At 42.7% G+C, this 12,565-nt stretch overlaps 1 protein-coding gene across 16 annotated transcripts in view; it reads left to right on the top strand.

Moving 5' to 3' along the window:
- The first annotated feature begins 3,941 nt into the window (after nucleotides 1-3,941).
- The window catches only part of ESR2 (estrogen receptor 2), an 84,895-nt gene continuing 76,271 nt past the window's right edge, over nucleotides 3,942-12,565 (top strand). For 14 of the 16 annotated variants that reach the window (XR_003433688.1, XR_003433687.1, XR_003433686.1 and 11 more), the window contains exons 1-2: nucleotides 3,944-9,277; nucleotides 9,488-9,739. The gene's annotated coding sequence lies outside the window, so the exon portion shown is untranslated. The other 2 variants (XM_027111464.1, XM_027111462.1) reach the window with 2 other exon arrangements.

Here is a 12,565-nt window from a genome sequence, read left to right as displayed (position 1 = left end):
TTTCTAGTTGTTTTGTAGTTCTTCTGTGTTCCTGTCTTCTATTGATTTCTTCTTTTGATGAATTCCTTTAGTGTTACTTTGGATTCCTTACTCTTTATTTTTTGTGTATTCATTGTAGGTTTTTGTTTTGTGGTTACCATGAGGTTCATATATATTGACCAGTACGTATAGCTGTCTATTTTAGGCTGAAAGTAGCTTAAGTTTGAAGGCATTCTAAAAACACTACATTTTTTATGCCCCTCATCACGTTTTATGTTTTTGATGCCATATTTTATATCTTTTCATCTTGTCTATCCCTTATTGTAGTTATAGTTGATTGTACTACTTTTGTCTTTTAACCTTCAAACTAGCTTTTAATTGGATGATCCACTCCCTTTACTATATGTTTGCCTTTACCAGTGAAATTTTTTTCTTTCATTTATTTTCTTATTTCTAGTTGTGACCTTTTCTTTTACATTTAAAGTAGACCCTTTAACATTTCTCATAAGGACAGTTTAGTGGTGATGAACTCCTTTAGTTTTTGCTTGTCAAGGAAATTCTTTTTCTCTCCTTTATTTATGAATGATAACCTTGCCAGATACAGTATTCTAGGTTGTAAGTTTTTTTCCTTTCAGCACTTTAAATATATCCTGCCACTCCTTTCTGGACTGTAAAGTTTATGTTGAAAAAGCAGCTAATAGTCTTATGGGTTTCCCTTGTATGTGATTGGTTGTTTTTCTCTTGCTTCCTTTAAGATTCTCTCTTTATCTTTAACTTTTGCCATTTTAATTATAATATGTCTTGGTGTGGATCTCTTTGGGAGATCCACACCATTTTGTTAGGGACTCCTGCTTGGGACTCTCCGTGCTTCCTAGACCTGACTATCTGTTTCCTTCCACAGGTTACGGAACTTTTCAGGCATTATTTCTTCAAATAAAATTTCTGTCCCTTTCTCTTTCTCTTCTTCTGGGACCCCTATAATGTGAATTTAGTATGCTTGATGTTGTTCCAGAGGTCCTTTAAATTCTCATCATTTAATTTTTTTTTCTTTTTGCTGTTCTGATTGAGTGATTTCTACTATTCTGTCTTCCATTTTGCCTGTCTGTTCTTCTGAATTATCTAATCTGCTGTTGATTCCCTCCAGTGTATTTTTAATTTCGGTTATTGTATTCTTCAGCTCTGATTGGTTCTTTCCTAGATATTTTCTATGTTTTTGTCGAAGTTTTTACTGGGTTTCTTCATTCTTCTCCCAAGTTTGGTGAGCATCTTTATGACTATTTCTTCTAACTCTTAACAGGTAAGCTACTTATCTCCATTTCATTAGGGCTTCCTGCCCCGCCCCCTGCCCCCCCGGCTGGGGTTTTATTTTGTACTTCCATTTGGAACATATTCCTCTATCTCTTCCTTTTGTTTGACGTTTTTTGTTTCTATGAGTTAAGTGAAACAGCTACCTCTCCCGGTCTTGAAGGAGTGGCCTTGTGTAGGAGCTTCCCCTGTATAGACTGCTTGTATCTGGTGGCTTTAGCAGACCAGCTGGAGCTACAGTGGATGCAGCCCAGGGAATTCCCTGGGGAGCACTGCACTGAGGCCAGCTTAGGGAGACATCTGGAGCTGGAGTGAGTGCAGACCTGGGGCTGTCCTGGGGCGCACTGCACCCAAGGCTGCCTTAGTAGGACATCTGGAGCTGGAACAGGCATGAGGGGGTCCTGGGGGAACTTAAACAGTGGCACTTGCCAGCACCTCTGACCCCAGAGAGGGCTCCAGCAGTTCCCTGCCTGTTTAGCAGAAGCTCTAGGGTTAGTAAATGAATTTCCTTCCAGTATCTTCTAGGTACCCTTTAAATTGCTGTTTTCTTGCTGTGTCACAGGGTTGGCAAGCTTGCACTTAGGCCCCTCAGCAGTATCCCTCCTTACTGCAGGTTTCCATGTGAGAGGGGTGTTCCCCTGGAGAAGGTGTCTCCATCTTTTCTACAGGTTACTGTGAGGTTCTTCTATGTGCAACAGATGTGCAACCAGCCCTCAGGTCTTCTTCAGGAGGAATTACTCTGTATGTAGGTGTAGATTTTGCATGTCCCTGGGAGGAGATGAGCTCAGGGTCTTCCTAGCTGATATCTCAGACCTCTGCTGGGGATCTGTATTTTCAACAAGTGACCCAGGTAACTCTTATGATCCAGGAATGTGGGGAAACATTGCTCTAAATTAGTCTTACAATTTGGTCGTCTGTCAGTAGGTCTTTCTCTGACTTACTTTACAACTGGGTTTGCCTGAAGAGATGTATTCAGAGTTCTAGGACTAACTCCAGGCAGGGCATATAATTTCTCTACTACCCCTCCACCCTCCAATCCCAAACATCTCATATTAGAAAACTGGCTCCTTGCCCTTTCCTAGGCCAAGTCTTCCTTATATCTGTGAAGCCCTTTGTTCCAAGGACTGCTGTATTGTTTTATTTTTTTTTCTTAAATTTTTTTTAAAAATATTTATTTATTTAGGTGTTAGTTGGGTCTCAGTTGTGGCACGTGGGATCTTTGTTGCAGCATGTGGGATCTTTTAGTTGTGGCACACGGGCTTCTCAGTTGCGGCATGTGAACTCTTAGTTGCTGCATGTATGTGGGATCTAGTTCCCCGACCAGGGATCGAACCCAGGCCCTCTGCATTGGGAGCTCGGAGTCTTACCCACTGGACCACCAGGGAAGTCCCTGTGTTTCTTAAAGTTATCATTTATTGAGAATTTACCAGGTGTCAGGCATGTTACAATTCATCCTTTCTTTTCATCCTTACAACAAACCTCTGAAGTAGATTCTTATATTCTTCCCATTTTACAGAGGAAGATCAAAGAGGCCAGAAAAGTGTTCAAGGGCAAACAACTGGTAAGTGGTCGGGCTGAAAACCCAACCCAGGACCCACTGACCCCCAAGCCTGGGCTCCATCCTGCTGTGGGCTCTTGTGGCCTGCCTGCACTGGTGCCTTTGCGCTTACTGTCCTATCTGTGAAGCCCTGTGCTCTGAATGCAGATTCCAGAGGCAAGAGTGGAATAATGAGGGATTCTGAGGGAACAGTGCAAAGCTGGGCCTGGGCACCTGTAGAATCCGGAGGAGCCCCCAGGGGAGATCAGCGCTTTCTCTGTGTCTGAAATTCAGCCAGCTCAGGTAGTGAGCTCTGGGGTGGGGTTGGGGGGTTAATGTAAATCTCTCTCTAAGAGGAACTCAGACACACAGGACAGTGACTTCTTGTCCTCCGAATGCCCACAAAACTCCCGGTCTCCACCATTTATTTGTCCCTTATCATTTTTAACAGGTCTTGTAGGTCATTTCTTAGGCATTTGTCTTCTCTTTTTACCTAAAGTGTAAAGCCTCAGGGAGATCAACAGTTCAGAGAGAATGGGCATTAGACTGAAACAGATCTGGTTTGACCCCTCTGCCCATACTTTACTAGCTATGCGATATTGGGCAAGTTACTTAAACTTTCTGAGCCTTAGTCTTCTCATTTGTTAAATGGAAACTTAAATTGTACGTACCTTGTGAGACTGTTTTGAGGTTTAAATGAATTAGTGCAGATAGAGGGTTTACAAGCAATTGTTGAATGAATGGCAGTCATAGACTCTTCCATCTCCTCCATCCTCCTCTTCATCATCTGTGAGTAGACATCTTCATATGCTTTTGTGTTTCAGGTGGGCACTTAAAGCATTATTGTTTTTGAGCGTTACTGGGGCATTTTCACAAAGATGTAAATGCATAACATCAAGAAGCATTCTCAGAAAAAGAGTGTTTTATGAAAGAATAAATGTAATGTCGAGTGTCAGAATAATTTTAAGGTGAAAAAACACTAAAGAAGCTGTCAATAATGTTCTCCCTTGAATGGTATTTTAGACTGACATAGGGTGGGAAGGGTAGAGGGAAGGGATGGGGTCAGGCTGACATAAGCCTAGGGATACCAGCAGTAGCATTATGAAGGACATTCAGAGACCCCAGTGCTTGGAATGCAGGAAACGAATCTGTCAAGGGGAGGCATGTATGGATCTACATGACGTGTCAGATGACCTGGGTTCCTGTAATTGTAAGCCTGGAGAATTCACTTAAGTTTCTTTATCTGCAAAATGGGGATAAAATCATTGTCACAGAGTTGGTGTGAAAATGAAGCATTACATGGCCACGTAAGTGATCTGTTAACTGTAAAAGTCAATGTTCACCTAGGGTGGCAGTTCTTAGTAAGCTGTGGCTGGTGGGTGGGAGCAAGCTGAGGAAGCCTGTGGCCTGGACATGGGCAGGACCATGAAGGAGAGATTAGTGAGCAAAACTGCCTGGATGGATAGGAAAAAAATGTAGATCTGTAAAAAGAAGGGGAAAATGCAGGAGTACTAGTACGTTAGAAAACATTGGCAGTACCTCAGAGGCTATATGAACTATCTGGAGAAGTTTATTTCCTGGCTGTAATTCCCAGCAAAGGAGGGGATTGAATACTGCAGAAGACCATTTATTTCTCCAGCTAGGCTCATCAGCTCAAGCAGTAACATATGTGAAAGAAGCGCCTTCTCTCTGTACACAAAAGACAGGGTCTATATTTTTTATAAAAGCCACTAATGCACTTTGTTATACAGCAGAAACTAACACATCACTGTAAAGCAATTATATTCTAATAACGATGTTAATAAAAAAGCCACTAATGCAATGTGCGTCCCTGGAATGTTAGTTGATGTGGGTCTAAAGGACAATGTGAGACATTTCTAGTAACTTTCCACGATATGAACAAGGAACTTGAAAATGTCAAATACATTTACAAGTAAAAAAAAAATTAGTTTTTTTGGATTCTAAACTCTTTGGAATCAGACAGTCTTATGAGAATCTGTGGTCCCTTAAGCCATGTATGTCTATCCCCTATCTCCTTTTTGACCTTATTTCTGGGAATATTACACTGTCTGACCTGTTATTAATATTATATTATTCTGTGCCAGAAGAGGTAAGGAAGCTGCATTTCTAGAATAGCATTTGAGTCATCTGTGAAATTGCATATTACAATTTCCCACCATTTCTAACAGTTCTTTAACATTTTCTTTCTCAACTGGGTATTCAAATTCACGTCAGTGACCTCTAGGGGCTAGTTGCTTTTCTAGCTCAAGAGAGAATTTCTTAAATCAGAGTTGGGGCTGAGGACAGGAACGTATATTCTTCACACCGTTCGGTTTCAGTGGGTAGAAAATTAGAAACTCGAGGTATGTGAGAGATCTGTGTGGAATTTAAGTACCTTCAAGGAGCAGTAGAAGGACAAAAAGTTATTTTACCTGTATGTTTGCAAATGTCAAAGACCAAGACTGAAAAAAATAAGGATGACTTATAAGGAGTTGGCTGCACTTGCTGGCTGCCCAGGTGGTTCATTTCAACTGAGGGTCAGAATAACCTTGTCCTGTGGTCTGTGTGCCCCGGTATCAGGTTAGGTCTACCTTGCTGCTTATGTCCTTGGTCACCTTACTAGAGGCTCCAGTCAAACACATGTCAGTAAAGAATAAAGTTATGTAAATATGCACACAGACCTAGACAAGAACTTGGCAAAAATTCATTCAGCAATAACCAGGCTCTACAGGACAAATATGCCTCAGTTTACATAACAAATAAGAAAAACATCACAGGATAACAGCAGAGAAAGCAAAGGATTAGCAGGTAGACAGATAACACTGGGTTGGAACTTTCACTCTGCCACATGCACATGGGTGATATCACCGAAAAAGGCATCTCTCTGTGCCTCATTTTCCCAATCTATAAAGCAGAGATGGCCACAGGGTTGTTATGAGGATTAAATGAATAAAATGAACCCATCTGTGCAGGCCTGCCTATTGTGGTACTGGGGCCAGAAAGATTGCATAAATATTAGGTTCATTTTTATTTCTATAAAAGACATGATCCTGAAGAGCTCTACCCAAATTCAACTTTCAAATATCAAATTCTATTTTACGAACCCTGATTCATGAGCAGCTGAGATAACCTCTAATACATTGCATTAGTAATACCACCTTCCCAATTCATCAACATCAAATAAATGTGCTATTGCAGGTGCAATGAATCTTTCCCTTCTCTTTTATTATTCCATAACCTTAGGGTTTTATCTCCCAGATCTCTTAAAACAGCAATTTATACCCACATAATATGAAGAAGGATCCTGATCTTGTTATTCTTTGGAGCAGGTAGGAGCATCCCAGGACCTAAATCCTCCCACTTGGCCTCAGCCTGAGAAGAGGAAGAGTGATAGTCCCAAGCCATCCTATACCATGACACTCTTCTAGTCATTGTAAGACTCCTTCACCTATACACTTTTGCACATCAGCTTTTGCTTTCTTGTCTTCAACAGGATTTTATTTATTTAGCCTCTTGCTAGTTTCTTTGCTACAGAAAATCCTTCCCCTTTCCCTCTGATCTTTCCAAGTTGAAGCCTTCAGCAGGTACTTGTTGAATGCCTGAGTTGTATTAGGTGGGTGCTATGGGCACCATGCTACCATGGGGGTACTAGAGACACAAGACGTGCACGGTGCAATCACAGTGCAGGTGGTGTTGACAGGCAGGCTGACCACTGTTGGGGGAGGCAGTGTACACGTTCTGCTGGGCTGTCATGGTCTTGACTTTACTTAGGCTCTTGGCTTCTCAAGACAGAAAAGGGGTGGGATGAAAAGATGAGGAAGGTACACCCCAATGGAGATGCTTTCCTTTCTCCTACAACAAAACGTGCCTTTCTTACTCTGACTTCCTTTGATTTCCCAGGTGACATTTAGCTCATCTTGCAAGCTCATCTCATGAGTGTAATTATAAATGCTAGTAAATTAATATTACCCATCATATATAACATAACTGAATTTTAACAATCCAATGCTGTAACTCCAAAGGACGACTGAATGGTGAGGACTTCAGTCCTTGTTGTAGGATATTTGGGGGAGAGGAAAGCCTTTCAATGTCATACCATGTGGGTGCTTCCTTAGGCAGGTCATGAGTAAGGTGGAAGTGAGGCTGGGACCCTGCTGAACAGAGGCACATCCTCAACACTAGATTTCAGGTGCTTTTTGGCCTAGCTAATGGTACTTAACTGTTTCAGGAATCCCTTCTTAGTTTTCGTCTTGGTTTGGGGGAGTTGGAGTAGTCACCCTCTCCACTCTCTGCGTTCAACCTGGCAAAGGTTCCATCCCTAAGGTGCCATTATCTTTCTCGATCCACAGGGTGAGTCAGAAGGAAATGTACTCACTCCCATTCATTCTCTTTGCTTAATATTTCCTGCAATGGGGTTTCCTTGTGTAACAAACAGCTTCTGTGGGTGTTTGAGGGTCTTTAAAAAGAGAACATGCTGTTCCTGTGAGTGGAATGACTTCTGAAGGAAGCACTACAGCAAACAGGGAGCTCTAGTTCCAGGGTTGAGCAGAAGCTTTTCTCACAGGTGGCAGGAGGCTTTAAGGTGGGGCTTGTCTGCAGGAGATATAATGTCCTGACATTCAAGCCATCTTCATTTCCAATTGATTGCAGCTGTGGTATGGAAGAAAACAGTCTTGGGCTCTGGCCTAGGTTCAAGTTCTTCTCAGTCACTGACTGGCCATTTTCTCAATCATAAAATGGGGTTAATTAGTAGCAGAATTGATTCAGAGGCTTGTTGTGTATAAACTGAGATAATATGTAGAAAGTGGAGCATGGCTAAATGCCCAATAAGTGGTAGCTGTTTATGAAAGCATTGTTGCTACTGGGTTCTTTCCTCACTATGCATGGCTTCAGGTAACTGATATAAGCTCTGTGAGCCTCAGTTTCCTCATCTGAGAAGTGGGGTCAATGAGGATTAAATGAGATGCTGTGCAAGCACTTAGCACACTCTCTGGCATGATGCAGATACTTAATAGATGTCAGTTTTCTTAACCCTCACATCATCTTTGTCTGCTTGTTGGCTCATGACTGAAATTCCTTCATAATAATTTCCATTGCAGAGGTATCTTGTTGACAAGTACTACCAAATGGAACTGATTTTTAAAAACCATCCTTTAAAATTTTCTCCTTAAGGTGGAAAGAAGGAAAAAGAATACGGGTATTTGGGCACCTGGAGAAAAACCCAGGAAAGGGAACAGGGGAGCAGAGATTGGCAAAGATAAGCATCTTGTCTTCTACCATCCTCCACAGGGATCTTGTCAGCTCTACACCCTCCCGTCCAAAGTTCTCAGCCTCAAGAATCAGGAAACTCTGCCCCACAACTTGTAAGAATCCAGGAGTCCAAGCTTTAATGAACCTTGGAGGTGGGGAGGGTACAAATTTTTGATAACCATTGTTTATAAGGTAGGTGGCTCTCCACATTTGGAGACTGTCTCCGCTACCTGTGGACCTGTGGACTTCACTCTTACAAACCCAGAGCACACTAGCATCCCTCTAGGCTATTTTGGTTAAACCCCAACACTTAACGCTGTAAAAGTTTCCCTCCATATGCCCCTTTGGTCTTCCTGCATCAGAGATCTGGAGTCACAACCGCATCAAGAACCGTAGTTTGATGATTAATTAGGCACAAATGTGGCACTAGGGTCTCACAATGCCCTGTGGGACATCTGCTACGTTCTTTTCGATTTTTGCCATCAAGATGCAAGTTGCTTCTTAGTGACTATCAAATAGTCTTATTAGTCCTCACTCTGGGCACCACTGCCGGGTGGGGTGGGTGAGGAGAGCTTAGGTACCGTGCAGACCTGGGGAACAGAAGCTGCCACCAGGGGGCGCTCGCCTGCGGAGAGAGTTTGACGGAGGCGGAGCCAGGGAAGAGGGGCGTCTCCGCAGAGAAGCACGGAACCACCTCCCCTCCCTCGTCCTTCACCCACGCGCTTCCTTGCAGTAGGTGAGTTTGAGGAGGTTCCTGGGATCTTTGCTCTAGAGCGAAAGGCCTTCCCCGCCAGCCCTTGAAAGATGAGAACCCACACCTTCCACCTCCCGACCATGCCGCGTGGCTTTGCCTCTCCCGGGGCTCGAGGCTGCCCTTGCCGCTGGGAATCGATTGGGCAAATAGTTTCACCTCTAGATGCTTAGTCAGACTTCTGTATTTAATGACGCCAAAGCATCCAGCTCCTCTCAGACTCACGTGGCTCAGGGTCTGGGGAGCCGACCCTCAAAGCGTGGCCCCCAACCCGGCAGCATCATTTTCAGCATCACCCCGGACCTGGTTAGGAATGCATATTCTCAGGCCCCGCCCCAGACCTCCCAAATCCAAGACCGGGGGAGGGGCGCCGTCTGTGCTTTGCTGCTCCTGCGGGTGACTGGGAGGCGCTCGACGGTGACAGCCCCTACCCTGGGGCTTCCTACGTCGCGCAGGTGAGTATGGATCGCGAGGCGGGTAGTCCGGCTCCTCCAGAGATCTCCCGGCCACTGGCTAGGTGGTCACGTGGGCTCTGGGCTTCTTTCCCCCCTCCCCCTCCCGCCCCTCGCGTCTTTAAAAGGAAGGAGAGGCTCCTCGTTAGTGATCTTTGCAGTGTCTCCGGCTACTGGACCTTCTGACACCCACTCCCTCGCCCCTGCTGCTAGGCCGCCGGGAGAGCGGAGGCTGCGACAGACGCCTCTGGAAACTTGCAGGGCAGAGAATAGGCGGCGGGAGCCGGACCAGAGCGGGACCGTCCAGGGCTGCGACTGGCATCCGGTGCTGCGTTTGGGATCTGGGCTGCGCGAGGTGCGCTCACTCTCTGCAGCTGGTGCCGCAGCCGGGTGCGGGGAACAGAACTAGTCCGGGAAAAGCAGTGCCGCGTTTCAGTGATTGCTAGGCGGGTGTGTACAAGTAGGGTAAGTGCCCCTTAGGTCAAGGTGCGATTTGTCTGATTTAATGTTTGAAATCCAGCGATGGGAAAATAGTAATATTGAGAACAATAAAAGCCACCCCCCAACCCCCCCGCCAAATCCACCAGTCTGGAAACTACTGGAAACAGAAATTTCATGTTTTGACTAAATATTTTCACTCAAGACGCTGGCAAGTTAACTAATTGGTTTGTGCCTGTAAGCTCCGGGTTGACTGTGCTAATATACATGTTTTTTAAAAGGCAAAACTCCTGTATTTTCTACGGATTTCCAAACCGTGGATGAAACGGTGACGGTAGAAAAGTTGACCAGGGCACTTCATGCTTGAGTTTTGTGGGCCTGGGAAGATGTACATGTATCAGGCAGGTGACTAGTATTTTTAAATGTATTAACTGGCAAACCTTAATCATATCAGAAAGCGGAGTTACTTCTTTCCTGGGCGGATTGAGTAAGATTGAGATCATCTGGGCTTGTTTTATTTGCTGACGAGGAACCCCAGCCGCTGTTCTCTTAACCTGTTGTTTTCCCGTTCCTGCCTAATTAATACTGGATATAGAATTAAGTCGAGGGAATCTGTGTGTATATATATATATTTGTGTGTGTGTGTGTGTGTGTGTGAAAAGCAAAACTTTGGATTCGGGTGAATTTCTATTTAGGAAAATAAGATTGACTCAATTTTACTAGCTTTTTAAAAAGCAACTTTGTGCTTTGGTGTGGTACACAACACTTTTGAGGAAGGATTTTGTTTAGTTAGATTTCTAGTATTTACATGGGCATTCCATTAGGAATTTTTATTTTTGTTCTAAGTTTCTAAACTCACAGTGGCTGTTTTTCTTTGTGTGTGGAGAAGGATGTTTGTTATTTAAAAAGTGAACATGTGGAAAGAAAGATTTGTGCTGTATTGTAAAAAGTAAATGTACTGTGACTATGAAAAGAACGTTGCACACTTATTCTTTGGCTCTTTTTTTTTCTGCAGAAAATCTGTTTTTGCATACATTCTAGAAGAGGGGGAAATGTTAGGATCTGTTTATCAGCAGGTGTTAAAGCATAAACCTTAGGATTCCATTTTATGTTCAAGCATTTTTTTTCAGTTGAATTACTGAAACATTATTTCAGAAGTCACCAGTCTCCTGTAACATTTAAGTCCTATAAGTCTCTGAAGTCAATTAAAAACACATTTAGGACATCTTTCGTAGTGGTTCTGAGGGATGTGAATGAATCTAATCATCATTTACATTTCTCAGTTTATTTATAATATGGAATAGGTAAGATTTAGTAGTAAATTCAACCCTTAAAAATATAATTAGCATTTAATAGATATTGATATGTCCATTTAAAAAATATTACATGTAGTTTTCTATATATGTGATCCAACAGGTAATGATTCAAAATACATCTTGTAATAATGTTAATTCATGTTTTGAATCATTTTATAATATCTATAAATAATAAAATAATATAGAATGCTGAAGGCTGAACTTGAACCATTTACTGGTAAGTTTTTTGATAATTATGTCTAGAGCCCTTGAGAAATGTATACTTGAATTTAGGCTTCATCATTCAGTGCCTAGCACACTGTTTTAGACATAATAACATTTTTGAAAAGTCAAGCTTATTGCAGTGTAATTTACATAGGGTAAAATCTAGCCTCTTTAGGTGTATCGCTCTGTGAATTCTGACAGTTGCACACAGCGGTATACTCAGTCACCTCCATGATCAAGACATGGAACAGTTCCATCACCCCCAGAAGTCCCCTTTGTAGTCAGCCCTCTCCACTCAACCCCAACCCCTGGAAATCACTGTCTGTTTGTTGATTATATAGTTTTGCTCTTCAGTATATTCTTACTTAGAAATAATTGTCTTCCTTCCCTTTTCTCAAAAGAAAACCTCAGTTCCCTTCCTTTTTTGGGATAAGCCAGGTTCTGGTATTTTTGTTTTAATCCTATACACTTTGGGGTAAATTGAAGAAAAGACAAAACTATTTTGTATATGGGAAACCAGAGGCCTGGAATACGTGTTAGATTCATATTGGGCTAATAGGTTTAATTTTTAGCAAATTTGGGTCCCATTGTGGTATAAGCCTTTGGTTACAGTTTGCATCATTAGTTATCCCAAACTGAAATACAAGGGTATTAAAAAAAAATTTGTTATTTATGTAATATTAGTAGAATATGTGGTTCCTTTATAATCTTTGCATTTAAGAGATACTTTTATTATATGTGAGATTAAGAAAGCTACCTGAGGGCTTCCCAGATGGCGCAGTGGTTGGGAGTCCACCTGCCGATGCAGGGGACGCGGGCTCATGCCCCAGTCCGGGAGGATCCCACGTGCTGCGGGGCGGCTGGGCCCGTGAGCCATGGCCGCTGAGCCTGCGCATCCGGAGCCTGTACTCCGCAACGGGAGGGGCCCACAGCAGTGAGAGGCCCGCGTACCGGGAAAAAAAAAAAGAAAAAAAAGAAAGCTACTTGAAATTACATATTATCAAATAGTGAGAAGCCTAGGAACGATTAAAAATGACAACTTGTAGACATTTAAAATGAAATACAGAGTGATTGTGGCTACTTAAGTTAAAATACTCTCTTTAATAGGAGCTAAAGTCTGTGCCCAATTTATTTGTAGATGTCAGTTTTTTCATTCCTGTGCCCATGTTTTGAAATCTAGGTTTTCCTGTAGGACATAGATGTAAACTCTTTTATAAACCAGTATTTTTTTTTACTGTTTAATACATTATTCAATTCAGTAAACACTTAGGTGCCTGTTATTGCTAGGCACTCCTAATGTGTCAGACTGATGTCGTTTGCTGTTTTCCTTTGT

The sequence above is a fragment of the Aethalodelphis obliquidens genome, unplaced genomic scaffold, assembly GCF_003676395.1.
Source record: "Aethalodelphis obliquidens isolate GAN/ISIS:26980383/991018 unplaced genomic scaffold, ASM367639v1 scaffold10, whole genome shotgun sequence".
In the NCBI taxonomy this organism is placed as follows: domain Eukaryota; kingdom Metazoa; phylum Chordata; class Mammalia; order Artiodactyla; family Delphinidae; genus Aethalodelphis; species Aethalodelphis obliquidens.
Note: the sequence above shows the minus strand (reverse complement) of the source record. Positions and strands in the feature narration are given on the sequence as shown.